The following is a 13,210-nucleotide window of genomic DNA, read 5'->3' on the forward strand; positions in this document are numbered from 1 at the left end:
CTTGTAACATCTTCTTAGGTATTTGAAAACTCTTCTCTTGTCCGCTTTCAGTCTTCTCTTTTCCAGACTAAACAAACCCCAGTTCTTTCAATCTTCCCTCGCAGGTCATGTTTTCTAGACCTTGCATCATTTTTTTGCTCTTCTCTGGATTTTTTTTCCCAGTGTCTCCACATCTGTCCTGAAATGCGGCACCCAGAACTGGACACAATACAGGCAGTCCCCGGGTTACATGGGTCTGACTTACATCGGATCCCTACTTACAAACGGGGTGAGGCAACCCCGCACTAGCTGCTTCCCCCCAGCAGACCAGGGAGACGCGAAGCTAGCGCCCCCCCCCCCCCCAGCAGACCAGGGAGACGTGGAGCGGCTTTTCTCAGCAGATACCTTAGCTTGAGAATAAAGGACTGAGGGAAGTGAGGTGTGGGAGAATAAAACTGAGCTCTGGAGAAAGGTTTGGCTAGAGTTTCCCCTACAATATGTACCAGTTCTGACTTAAATACAAATTCAACTTAAGAACAAACCTACAGTCCCTATCTTGTACGTAACCCGGGGACTGCCTGTACTCTAATTAAGCCTAATCAGTGCAGAGCAGAAGAATGACTTCTTGTGTCTTGCTCACAATACTCCTATTCATGCAACCCAGAATCATGTCTGGGTTTTTTACAACAGTGTCACGCTGTTGACTCATAGTTAGTTTGTGGTCCACTTTGACTACTAGATCCCTTTCTGCAGGACTCCTTCCTAGACAGTCGCTTCCCATTCTGTATGTTGGGAGCTCTGTGTCTCGGTTTTACTCCTGTATAGTGACAATGAAATCAGTGTGGCAATGGGCCAGTATCTCTCAGGTGACAGGCCTTTCAGGGGATAAGTTTGCCTCTACAAGGGACTCAGTTTAATAGTTTCATCTGCAGCCAACAGCCTGACCTACCTCAGGTGAGTCTTAGGCAACAAGTTAATGACAAAGCCAATTTACCTGTAAACTTAAATTGACTCTGTATGCCAAATACATTCCCTCACACTCGCATACAGAGCTTAATCTGACGTGTGTTATGCAGTAGGGCCATGGTCCCCAACACGGTGCAACACAGGGGGCATTTGTGTGCACCCAAGTGCTCGGGGCTGGCCTGGACCCGGGCATGTGGCGCACGGTGAGTGCCGGCCCCGGGAGCGCCGCGGATTGGCCGCCCGCGCTCTGGGCGCGCAGCGCTTGGGAGGGGGGGGGGAACGCCGGCCCCGGGCATGCGGCGTTTGCAGGGGGCGCCGGCCCCGGGCGCGCGGCGCTTGGTGGGGGGAGAGCACCGGCCCCGGGTGCGTGGTGCTTGGAGGGGGCCCCGGGCGCGTGGCTATGGGGGGCTCCAACCCTAGGCATGCGGCTATGGGGGGGGCCGCCCCCGGGCGCGCAAGTGTCCCCGCCCCCTGGCGCCCGGCGGGCGAACGGCCACGCCCCCTGGCGCCCGGCAACCTCTAATGGTTGGGGACCACTGCAGTAGAGATTCTCTGGGTCGTTTTCCAGGAGATTAGTTTCATGGACCTCGTTTCCCAAGCACGCACAAACCAAGGGATGCCACTAAAACGATGTGGCAGCACACGTACCTTCGGAAAACCTTAGTATGAGATTACCTGGTTTGCCAACCAGTCGTGACATGACAGGCCAGACCCCTTTAATGGCATTAATCAGTGTAGCTCCTTTGACTTCAATGGAACTACACTAATGTATGCCGGCTGGAGAGCTGCCTGTGGCATAGTGCATGCATCCTAGGGGCAGAGTTAAGGTGATGATCTGATGTTTTCCAACATGAATGCTGAACTGGGTAGCTGTAGTGATCTCTTGCCATGTAATTAGCTCCAGCCAATAACCTAAGAATGTTAAGACACCACAAAGTCTTGCAGGAACTATTTCTAGTCTCAGCTTTAACTCTGGTCACTTTTCCATCCTTCATCTTTTGGGTTAACACTGCCAGCCTTATCGCCCGTGATCAAAATAATTGCCAGACTCTGCATCTGAGAACTGGACAGCATCTCTCACCCTTTGCAGAGATTGACTTGGGAAATGGCGAGCGCAGGATGGAGGGGCAAACCACATGCAGGTTTCAGAAACCACATGCGTCTCAGGCTTTCGAGGAAATACATGTGGCGGGGAAATAATGGAAACTGTGCAGCAGGGGAGGGAGAGTTGAGAGGGGACAAGAATCCTTCTGGTTTCTCCTCACCCAAACACACCAATGATCAGGCGCTGGATCGCCCAGTCCGCACTGGATACAAGCGATCATGTGGAACACGCTGTCTCTCTCCCCCCGCCGTTACCAGATGCGTTTTTTTTTCCTTACCACGTTCCAAAGCCTCCTTCCTGGGGCACTAGGTGTAATGCCAGGGGGGCTCTCCGGTGAACTCGGAGCTTTGGCAACTCCCCGAGGCGCAGGTGCTGCTGCGGATCCGAGATCTCTACAGGGGAAAGAGAGCAAGGTGCAGCTGCTTATTGAGAGGGGCCAGGTGCATGCAGACAGCAGAGCAGTCCCCAGCCTATCCGTCCCTATGCCTCGGCTCCCACCTGGCATTCAGCACCCTAGTCATCCTCCTCCCCAGAAAGGAACCCATCGCCCCCTCCTCCCAGCCAGTCCAGCTGCCCCGGGGCTGCTCCCTCCCACCCCTCCATCACACCGATTCCTCTGCTCTGCCGGGACACCGGCCTCTCCTCCGTTACCTTAAAAAGCATTTAAACGGATTCTGCCCATGGGTCTCCCAAGAGAGTGAATTGGCTTCTGCGGTGGCTGTTCCTCCTCCCCCACTCCCAAGCCTACACCATGCAGGCAGCACCAACCAAACCTGCCCTCCTGGGGAGCCTCCGCCACCCCATCTATCCACAGCTCCCGCCCACCTCTGACTCACAAGAGTGGCCCTGGCAACCAAACCCAGCTATCCTATTGGCTGAGCTGGACACAAAGCCCTCTCTATGGCATCCCCATTGCAAGCAGGAGGCTGGGCGGGCCCCAGGCTGCTGGGGGGCAGAGTGGAGGCTGCCCATGGGGCACGAGGACCAGGCTCTGCTCACTCTGCACCCAGCTATCGATTTGCTGACAGGCTGTCAGCTGATCTCTCCGACTGCCTGACAAGCAGGCAGGCAGCAAAGCTCTGGCAAGAAGCCACTCGCTCACCCAGCCCTAGTGCAGAAGTAGCAGGAGCAGGGGTCACTGGAAAGTCCCAGGGGGAGAGGAACTGGGCCAAGGAGGGCTTGGGGGGGGAGAGGGAGGGACAAAGGCCTTCTGCAGCTTAAGCCCGGGGCATCCGCCAGCATGGTATTTCTTTGAATCACAACGTGCTGCCTTGAGTCATCCTAGAGGGGCGCGGCTCCGTGGGCTGACTGCACCCGTGCTGTAATGCTGTTGAGTTCGGTGGCTTGACGCCGAGGGAATCTCTCTGGGCTCGGATTGCTTCCAGTCTTCGGAGCCTCCCAGCCCTGGGGCAGCGTCTCAAAAATCCCCGGATGCGCCGGGAACGAGCTCCCGGGTGTTTCGGGATAACACACGACCCTCCCTGTCCGAAGGGCGTTTCTGGCTGCGGGAGCTCCAAGAGCAAGTTCCAGCTGGTTACCAAGCAGGGCCACGGCCATGCACAGAGCAGCACGGTCCTTCCCCATCCTCAGTTTTTACTGCTGTTACTACTGGGCACCCAGCAACCTTAACTGTCCTCCTCCCCGAACACCCAGCTCTCCCAAAAGGTTCCCCCATCCATCCCTGCACCTTTGGCCTCCAGGCCATCTGGACAGGCTCCCTCAAGCCTGATTCCTCTGCTCCTGCTTTGGTCGGCGTTTTGCAATCCGTTCAGTCTGCAAACCTCTCTGTGTTAGTGTCACATCGGCCCGAGGTGTTAGGGATGCAGCTAGAGGACAGAGACAGATCCTTCCATGTCCCTCTACGCCCACTTAGTGCTGCTGGCTCCCTGACGCTGACCTCTCTTAGCTGCCGCCAACCTTTCAAACGTAAAAAGCTGGTCCTCTAAGCTTTAGGACCCTACCAGATTCATGGCTATGAAAAACACGTCATGGACCATGAAATCTGGCCTTTCGTGGGCTTTTACCCAACCCCCTTCCGATTGCACAAGGGAAACCAGCGTTTTGGGCCCTGACCCAAAAGGGAGGTGCAGGGTGGGGGGGTCACAAGCTAATTTCAGGGGTGCGGTGGCATTGCCACTCTCACTTCTGGGCTGACTTCAGAGCTGGGCAGCTGGAGAATGGTGGCTGCTGGCCAGGTGCCCAACTCAGAAGTGTGGCAACACCATATCATGCCACCTTTAGTCCTTTGGTGCTGCCTTCAGAGCTGGGTGGCTGGACAGTACTGGCTGCGGACTGAGGAGGGCCCAGCTCTGCAGGCAGCAGCGCAGAAGCGAAGGTGGCAATACCATACCACACCACGCCATCCTTGCTTCTGCACTGCTGCTGTGGGTGGCTCCGCCTTCAGAGCTGGGCTCTGGGCCAGCAGCTGCCTCACTCCAGCTGCCCAGGTCTGTAGGCAGTGCCACCGCCAGCAGCAGAGCAGCAGGGTAACCGTACCGCAGAATGCCCCCCACGCAAATCCTCTGTGAGCCAGACCCTCTGCCATTACACAACTGTGAAACTTCCGATTTAAATCGCTATATTCACCACTTTTACAGTTTTTAAAACCCTGTGATCATTAAAAACAATGTGCAGTCCTGGGGCACCTTAAAGACTAACAAACTTATTTAGGCATAAGTTTTCATGGGCAGGAATTCACTTTGTCAAAGTAGGCTCCAGCCCACAAAAACTCATGCCCAAATAAATGTGTTAGGGTACGTCTACACTAGCCCCCAGATCGGATATTGAGGGCGACCGAAATTGCAAATGAAGCGTGGGATTTAAATATCCCGCGCTTGATTTGCATGTTCCCAGCTGGTCACCATTTTTAGAAATTGACTAACCCGAAGTAACTGTTCGCGTCTACACACGACAGTGAAACAGGATTCCGAAATAAAGCCCTAAATCGAATTAGCTGGTATTCCTCCTGCAATGAGGCTTACCAGCTAATTCGATTTAGGGCTTTATTTCAGAATCCCATTTCACTGCTACGTGTAGACACAGGCGGTTACTTCAGGCTAGTCAATTTCTAAAATGACGACTGGCCGGGAACATGCAAATCAAGCACGGGATATTTAAATCCCGCGCTTCATTTGCAATTTCGGTCACCCTCATTAGCCTCCCTAGATCGATCTGGGGGCTAGTGTAGACATACCCTTAGTCTTTAAGGTGCCACAGGACTCCTCGTTGGTTTTCCTGAAACAGACTAACACAGTGACCTCTGAAACTTATGATCATTAAATTGCCCAAAATGGACCATGAATTTGACAGTGCCCTAAACATAAGGAAGTACTTCTTCACACAACATACCGTCAACCTGTGGAACTCATTGCCACAGGATGTTATGAAGCTCAGCTGTATAGCTGGGTTCTAAAAAGACTTAGGTAAATTCATAGAGGATAGGTCCACCAATCGCTATTAGCCAAGCCCATCAGGGATGTAAATCCCATGTTTTGCTTATTCCTAAACTTCTGAGTACCAGATGCTGAGACTGGATGATAGAGGAGGGATCACTTGGAATGAACAAACCAGGACAATTTACCATCTGAAACCTCTGGCACTGGCCACTGTCAGAAGACAGGATACTGGGCTAGGTGGACCTTCTGATCCAATTATGGCTGTGTGACTTCATAATAAACCCTCTAGCCAAGGCATCCAATTATGGCTGTGTGACTTCATAATAAACCCTCTAGCCAAGGCATGCGGTTTACCTTAGGTTGGGTGGAAGGAATGCAGACACCCATTTCTCTCCACAGTCAAAGAATGAAACGCTGTTTAAGTACAGGATAGAGACACGGGGAATCTCAAGGCCTCGTGTAGGTTCTGAACCTGACTCAGTTTGTGGCCATCCCCCTCTATGCCTCAGTTTCCCCACTGGGGATATAAATACTTCCCTGCCTCCCAGGCACGTTGGACGGATAGGCTCTGTAACAGATGCAACCATCTCCTTGGAAAACCTTACTTAATTAAGTGAAGATGTGACCCACACAACTAGTAGAGTACTTTACCAGGTAGTGGCACTGATACCACTTACAGAGAGAAAGAATGAGTTTGCTTTACAGCCTTAGCTGAGAGCCTGTTGGCTTTTAACTCAAGCGATAGAGGCCCATAGTCCCAAGTTCATAAAGAGCTGCATGGTAACCTGGGTCAGCCGGCAATTACAGCTGTTCATAACCTTCTGAGAGAAAGCCAAACACAGACACTGGCTGTTTAGACCAGTGCTTCTCAACCAGCGGTACGAGTACCCTTAGGGGTACTCAAGAGAAGTCTGGGGGGTATGTCAACACAACTGAAATTTGGAGAAAACTGAATTTTTGTGTTAAGTTTTACAGCGCTTTATTATTTATTTATTTTTTACACCCAAAAATTTCAGCGCCCACCTAGCTACGATTAAGTAGTTTAAACAAATGTATTGCAATGGTAGAAAAAAAATGTGCGTGTCTGAAAAATGTAGGTACTTGGGGTACTTATAAATTTTTTTTAAAAAAACAGGGTACTTATCTTTTTTTTTAAGGGGTACTTCATAAAAATAGGTTGAGAAACACTGGTTTAGACAGTCTGGCTTGCTGGGGATGTCCAAGTGTAGGCACATAACTGTGCAGCCCAGAAAAAACCTGGTCAGGAGGGAGAGAGACACTAGTCTCTATCCAAGAGAGGTGACGAATGCAGAGCTGAGAGCCTAGATGGGCTGCCCGGAGTAGACCACGAAGGTGGACTACAGATGCAGATACAGAACTGCTCATCTGTGTTTTCAAAGCCCGAAACGTTGCTAAGGTGCATACTCAGACACCCAAATATTGTTATCCGGTCTAACTTATTTTCCTCTCCTCCAGCTCCATATGAGCCCTGACCTCTCCATAACCCAGTGGTTATGACTAACAGGAAACCCAAAACTGCTCATTCCAAATTCAAACCATTCCCGAGTCGAGGAGAATCTGCACCCGAGGGAAGTGGAGACGAAAATACGAGGAAGTTCTGCTAGCCGTTTATCTCCCAGTGACTCTGTTCTCCTCTCTCCTGCCTGGGGACCTTGAAATGCAGCTGAGAGATAAACAGAAGGCCCTGATTATGGTGATTTCTAGCCTTGGAGGAACCCTCCTTGCAAGCTAGTTCGTCAGTACATTTCAGATGAAAGCAACTTGTACTAGCCGTTTGGTTTGCTCTGAATAAGAGGGTAAGCCCACTGCAAAGCGGTGACAATTGACAACAGCCCCTTCAAACCCAGACAGGGCCAGACATCACACTTGTCTCCGTGTCAGAAACGTGGCCAGAACAGTCCCCATGGGCCATGGAAACGGCTCAGGCCCCAGTTAGAAGAAAAAGGCTTAGAAAGAGACATCGTCCCCCGCACTCCCACACAGCAAGTTACTCAGTTCCTCTGCCATGCTGAATAACACTGATGTAGTAAAATGAGAGCCTGAAACACGTAGCACAGGCCTGGTGTGAGGTCTGAGGCCTGCCTACCTATGATCAGGCCTTTGCCAATATAAAGCAAAGCTGGCTGCTACAACAGAGAGCTGTTCTGGACAGACTGGTCCAGAGCTCTACCTCCATGTGGCAAAGGGCCATATGAACACAGGTGCGAGAGCTCTCTCATTCCTCGCCCCCCTGCCTTCCTAGCCAGTTGCTGCTAAGCCAGATGGTCACAGTTCTCAGCTGCTTTCTTATCTGCCAGGTGCTTTCCAGCCCAGGCTGTTCCAGAAAGCCAGGCCCTCCAATACGCACACAGCAGCTCTTGACTTCAGGGCAGATGAGTATTTGCTCCTCTGGCTCATCCGGCCTGCTCATCAGGTGAGGTGTAGTGTCTACGATGCACAGGCACCCATAAGCCAGCCTCTTAAGAATTAAACAGCGCGTTCACTCATGGGTGACAATATGCACAGAGGCAGGCTGATTTCATGTTTGAGGCACAAGCTTGGGAGCTGGGGCTCTGCCATTGACTCACCACATTAACCAGGACCCCTCTCAGAGCCTTAGAAACCCAGCCTGTATTCTTTGTATTGTGCTAGTGCCTAGGAACCTCCTCCATGGAGCTGGACAAGGGATGTAAAGGTGTAAACAGTTAACCAAAGAGCCTGCGCTCATCAGTTAACGTTCATGGTCACACGCAGGCTCCCGGTGTGCAAGGAGCGGCTGGCTTAAAAGCCAGCTCCCCGCACGCACCAGCTCCGGGAACTGCCTGCCACCCTGCACTCTTAACTCTGGTACAGAGGCAGCAGCGCGGGGCAGCAGGCAAGAGCTGGCTCCCCGTGCACTCCGGCTCCCAGGGAGCTAACTTCTGCCCTGCGCGTAATCACTGAAATTTCCAGCAGTTACAATGTTACTTAATTACACCTGTTTTAACATCCCCCATCTGGACCCCTCAGGCCAGGTGATGTACAATCCGGCTCCTGCCCCAAAGATTTTACAATCAAATAAGCTTTATCCAAGAGAGAAGAGGTGGGGACAAACAAGGGAGCAGAAGGAAAACGGCACTCATCAGAACAACCTGCCTCCCCTTCACATGGGGGGTTACTATGATTCTGAAAGTGCTTTGTCCTCAAATGCCCGGGTGGCTAGGAGCAGAACAGAGAGTTCTTAGCACAGTCGTTGCAGATTATCAGAGACTTTCAGGGTGACACTGGGCTCTACAGTCCCTAAGAGCTCTCCCTCTCCTCCCAAACTCTGCAGGCATCCTCCCCGCTTAGCTCTCCTCCCCACAGCTCCTGCTGACCCAAAGGCTCAGGAGACGGGTACAAACTCCTCCCTCTCTGGTCGCAGCCAAATTCAGACTCAGCCACCAGGGCTGCATTATGACTTTCGTGGGCCCTAGGCACTTTTGCCTTCATGGGCCCCTTCCTCCATAAAAAAAAAATTAAAAATTATTTTGTATATAACTTTAAATACTTCAACATTTTATTTTTTTCTGTTTTAGGCAAAATGTAATAGATTTTCGTGGGCCCTAAAAGTTTCATTTTTTTCCTTCTGATTTTAAAAGAAATTAAAACATTTTTGTGGGCCCCTAAAAGTATCGTGGGCCCTAGGCACTGGGCCTACTGGGTAAGTCGGCCCTGTCGGCCACTTCCCTCACTGCAGAGACAGCAAAAGAAGGTTCTGAATGATGTATGGAAATAAAAACTCATATTTTGTTTGCCTCCATATAAAGCCATGTCGCTAACAAACCCCAGTGAAATTGTGGAGGTGAACGGGTTCAGGGAATGAAATAACACACGTAGGGTACTTCTGATCACTTATTCATAGTTATACTAACACTTAGCAAGAGGGTGGCAGGGCAGAAGTGGGTGGCCTGGGAGCTACCAAATGGAAAAGCAGCTTATTTCACACAGGAAATTCCTATCCCAGCCCCAGTAAGTACAGAAGCAGCAAGCAGTGATATCTCCAGAGCTTTGGGGAAAGTCCAAGGGGGTTTGGAAACATACCTGACTTCCTTCTATCCCGGGGATGCTGCTTCTGAGTGGGGGGTCCATGCTGACCCCCAATGGCCACATGCTTGTCTTAGCCAGCCTTGCTGAAAGGAAAATGCCAGGGGTCAGCCTGTGCTCAGAAAGGGAGCAGCTCCCCTGGGTGTATTCCTGGGGGTTTCCCGTTGGCACACACTTACCAACCACCACAGGACATACCACACTAATACCAACCCTGGTACCTTCCCTTGCAACAAACCCCGTTGCCAGCTTTGTCCACATATTCATTCTGCTGATACCATTATTGGACCTAACCAAGTGAGTTATAAGATCAAGAACACATATTCCTGCGCATCCAGAAATATAATCTACGCTATCATGTGCCGAAAGTGTCCGTCTGCTATGTACATTGGACAAACATCTCAGACACTTCGCCAAAGGATTAATGCCCACAAAACAGATATTAGACAAGATCACAAAGAGAAAACAGTTTCTTGCCACTTTAACCAGAAAGGACACTCTCTAAATGACTTAGCCACCTGCATTCTGCTACAAAGACCTTTTACATCTGCACTTGAAAGGGAATCCTCTGAACTGTCATTCATGTTAAAATTCGACACTTACCAACAAGGACTTAACAAGTCTTTGAACTTTCTCACCCATTATCAAGACAGTTTCCCCAATTATCACCTGTAATACCATTAACTCACAAACATCCCACTCTCCCTACCTTTAATATCAGCAATTCACAGACACTTACCTTCCTTCCTCCCCCTTCCCACCCCCCCGCATCCTCCTTCTGTTCTGCAATGTGATTTGTCCTTTTCATATTTGTTCATTTTTTTTAAATTGTATCCTTTGGTATATATGGTTGTGACTACTTTCTTCCACTATTTGATCTGAGGAAGTGGGTCTGGCCCACGAAAGCTCATCATCTAATAAACCATCTTGTTAGTCTTTAAAGTGCTACATTGTCCTGCATTTTGCTTCAACTACCCCAGACTAACACGGCTACATCTCTATCACTATTCTACATGCAAGGCACTACATTTAGCCGTTTGGAATGGAAATCCATCAACCATATGAAGAAACTCGCACAGATACAGACAGACATCATCTTTCTATCCAAGTGCAAGAAAATGGACATCGTACCCAAAGGACTGAAAGTGAACAATCCACTAAGATCAACATACTTCACTGACTACAGTGAAAGACTCTGCCTCACACTATCCAAGAAATTAAGAAACCACCTGATAAGTATTTTATACAAGAAACAGAAAACCATCAAGAATGACATTTCTAACTTAGATCGTCTCATCTCAAGACAAACATCCACACCGACTGACACCTTGCAAGACTTTTGTTCCACCAGACAAGAAATCTACTATACACACTTCTATTCCCTACAACAAAGAAAAGACAATAAATTTTCTAACCTGCTCCATACCACTGGCTACAACAGCAACTGCCTCAACCCACCGGATAATATTGTTAACCTCTCCAGCTACAAACTCAATCCAGCAGAAGAGTCTGTCTTGTCCCGGGGTCTCTCTTTCTGCCCCACGTCCCCCACAAACTGGATACAATTTTGTGGTGACCTTGAGGCTTTTTTTCGCCGCCTCCGTCTCCGAGAATATTTCCAAACCACCACTGAACATCAATCTGACCTACCAGATCCCCCCTACCAACACCAAAGGAAAAATAATTCTATATGGACTCCCCCTGACGGTCGGAATTACAATCTGGATTTCTATATACACAGCTTCCGCAACAACGCACAGACTGACATTATTCACAAACGACAACAAGCGACACACAATCTTAGCCGCGCTGAACACCATGCCATCCAGAGTCTCAAAAACAACCTGGACATTGTAATCAAACCAGCTGGCAAAGGGGGTGCTGTGGTCATTATGAATAAGGCCGACTATAACCAGGAGGCAACCAGACAACTCTCGAACACCACATTTTACAAACCTCTCCCCTCTGATCCCACCTTGGACTACCAAAAGAAACTACACTGTCTCCTTAAAAGCCTCCCCACAGCTACTCGGGAACAAATCCTCACAGAATCACCTTCTGACCCCCGACCAGGATTGTTCTATCTACTTCCCAAGATCCATAAACCTGGGCACCCCGGACGTCCCATCATCTCTGGTATTGGCACGCTCACTACTGGTCTATCCAGCTATGTAGACACTCTTCTCAAACCCTTCGTAACCAATACCCCCAGCTATCTCCGAGACACTACTGACTTCCTAAGGAAATTACAAAACATCGATAACCTCCCCAATAATTCCATCCTTGCCACCATGGATGTAGAAGCTCTATATACCAACATCCCACATGAAGACGGATTACAAGCAATTAGAAACACTATCCCAGAGGACACTACTGCCAACCTGATAGCAGACCTATGTAACTTTGTTCTCACCCACAATTATTTCCGGTTTGAGAACAACTTATACCTCCAGATCAGCGGCACAGCCATGGGTACACGCATGGCCCCACAGTATGCTAACATCTTTATGGCTGACCTAGAACAACGTTTCCTCAACTCCCGTCCCCTTTCACCCCTCCTCTACCTACGGTACATCGATGACATCTTTATGATCTGGACACATGGCCAAGAAACACTGGAGATATTCCACAGAGATTTCAACAACCTACACCCCACCATCAACCTCAGCCTGGACCATTCTACACGAGAGATCCACTTCCTGGACACCACCGTACAAATCAACAATGGAAAATTAGACACCACTCTCTACAGAAAACCCACTGACTCATACAGTTACCTACATGCATCCAGCTCCCATCCAGAACACACCACACGATCCATCGTCTATAGCCAAGCCCTTCGATACAACCGCATCTGCTCTAACCCCACTGACAGAGACCAGAAGCTTCAGGATCTCTACCAAGCATTTATAAATCTCAACTACCCACCCAGAGAAACAAAAAAGCAAATTGAAAGAGCCAGACGAATACCTAGAAACCATCTACTTCAAGACAGACCCAAGAAAACCAACAATAGAACACCACTTGTCATCACCTACAACCCCCAACTTAAACCTGTCCAACACATTATCAAGAAACTACAGCCTATATTGGAACAGGATACCATACTCAAAGAGGCTCTGGGAGACAGACCCATAGTCTCCTATAGACAACCACCTAACCTCAAGATGATTCTTACCAACCACCACAGGACATACCACACTAATACCAACCCTGGTACCTTCCCTTGCAACAAACCCCGTTGCCAGCTTTGTCCACATATTCATTCTGCTGATACCATTATTGGACCTAACCAAGTGAGTTATAAGATCAAGAACACATATTCCTGCGCATCCAGAAATATAATCTACGCTATCATGTGCCGAAAGTGTCCGTCTGCTATGTACATTGGACAAACATCTCAGACACTTCGCCAAAGGATTAATGCCCACAAAACAGATATTAGACAAGATCACAAAGAGAAAACAGTTTCTTGCCACTTTAACCAGAAAGGACACTCTCTAAATGACTTAGCCACCTGCATTCTGCTACAAAGACCTTTTACATCTGCACTTGAAAGGGAATCCTCTGAACTGTCATTCATGTTAAAATTCGACACTTACCAACAAGGACTTAACAAGTCTTTGAACTTTCTCACCCATTATCAAGACAGTTTCCCCAATTATCACCTGTAATACCATTAACTCACAAACATCCCACT

At 49.4% G+C, this 13,210-nt stretch overlaps 1 protein-coding gene across 7 annotated transcripts in view; it reads right to left on the reverse strand.

Annotated features, from left to right (window-relative positions):
• AZIN2 (antizyme inhibitor 2) overlaps window positions 1-13,210 on the reverse strand; it is a 59,193-nt gene that overhangs the window by 12,373 nt on the left and 33,610 nt on the right. For 4 of the 7 annotated variants that reach the window (XR_003088196.2, XM_075908505.1, XM_075908502.1 and 1 more), the window contains exons 1-2: window positions 2,702-2,861; window positions 2,328-2,442 (exon numbers count right to left, since the gene is read on the reverse strand). The gene's annotated coding sequence lies outside the window, so the exon portion shown is untranslated. 7 annotated transcript variants of the gene reach the window in all.

This window comes from Pelodiscus sinensis, chromosome 25 (assembly GCF_049634645.1).
Source record: "Pelodiscus sinensis isolate JC-2024 chromosome 25, ASM4963464v1, whole genome shotgun sequence".
NCBI classification, from domain to species: domain Eukaryota; kingdom Metazoa; phylum Chordata; order Testudines; family Trionychidae; genus Pelodiscus; species Pelodiscus sinensis.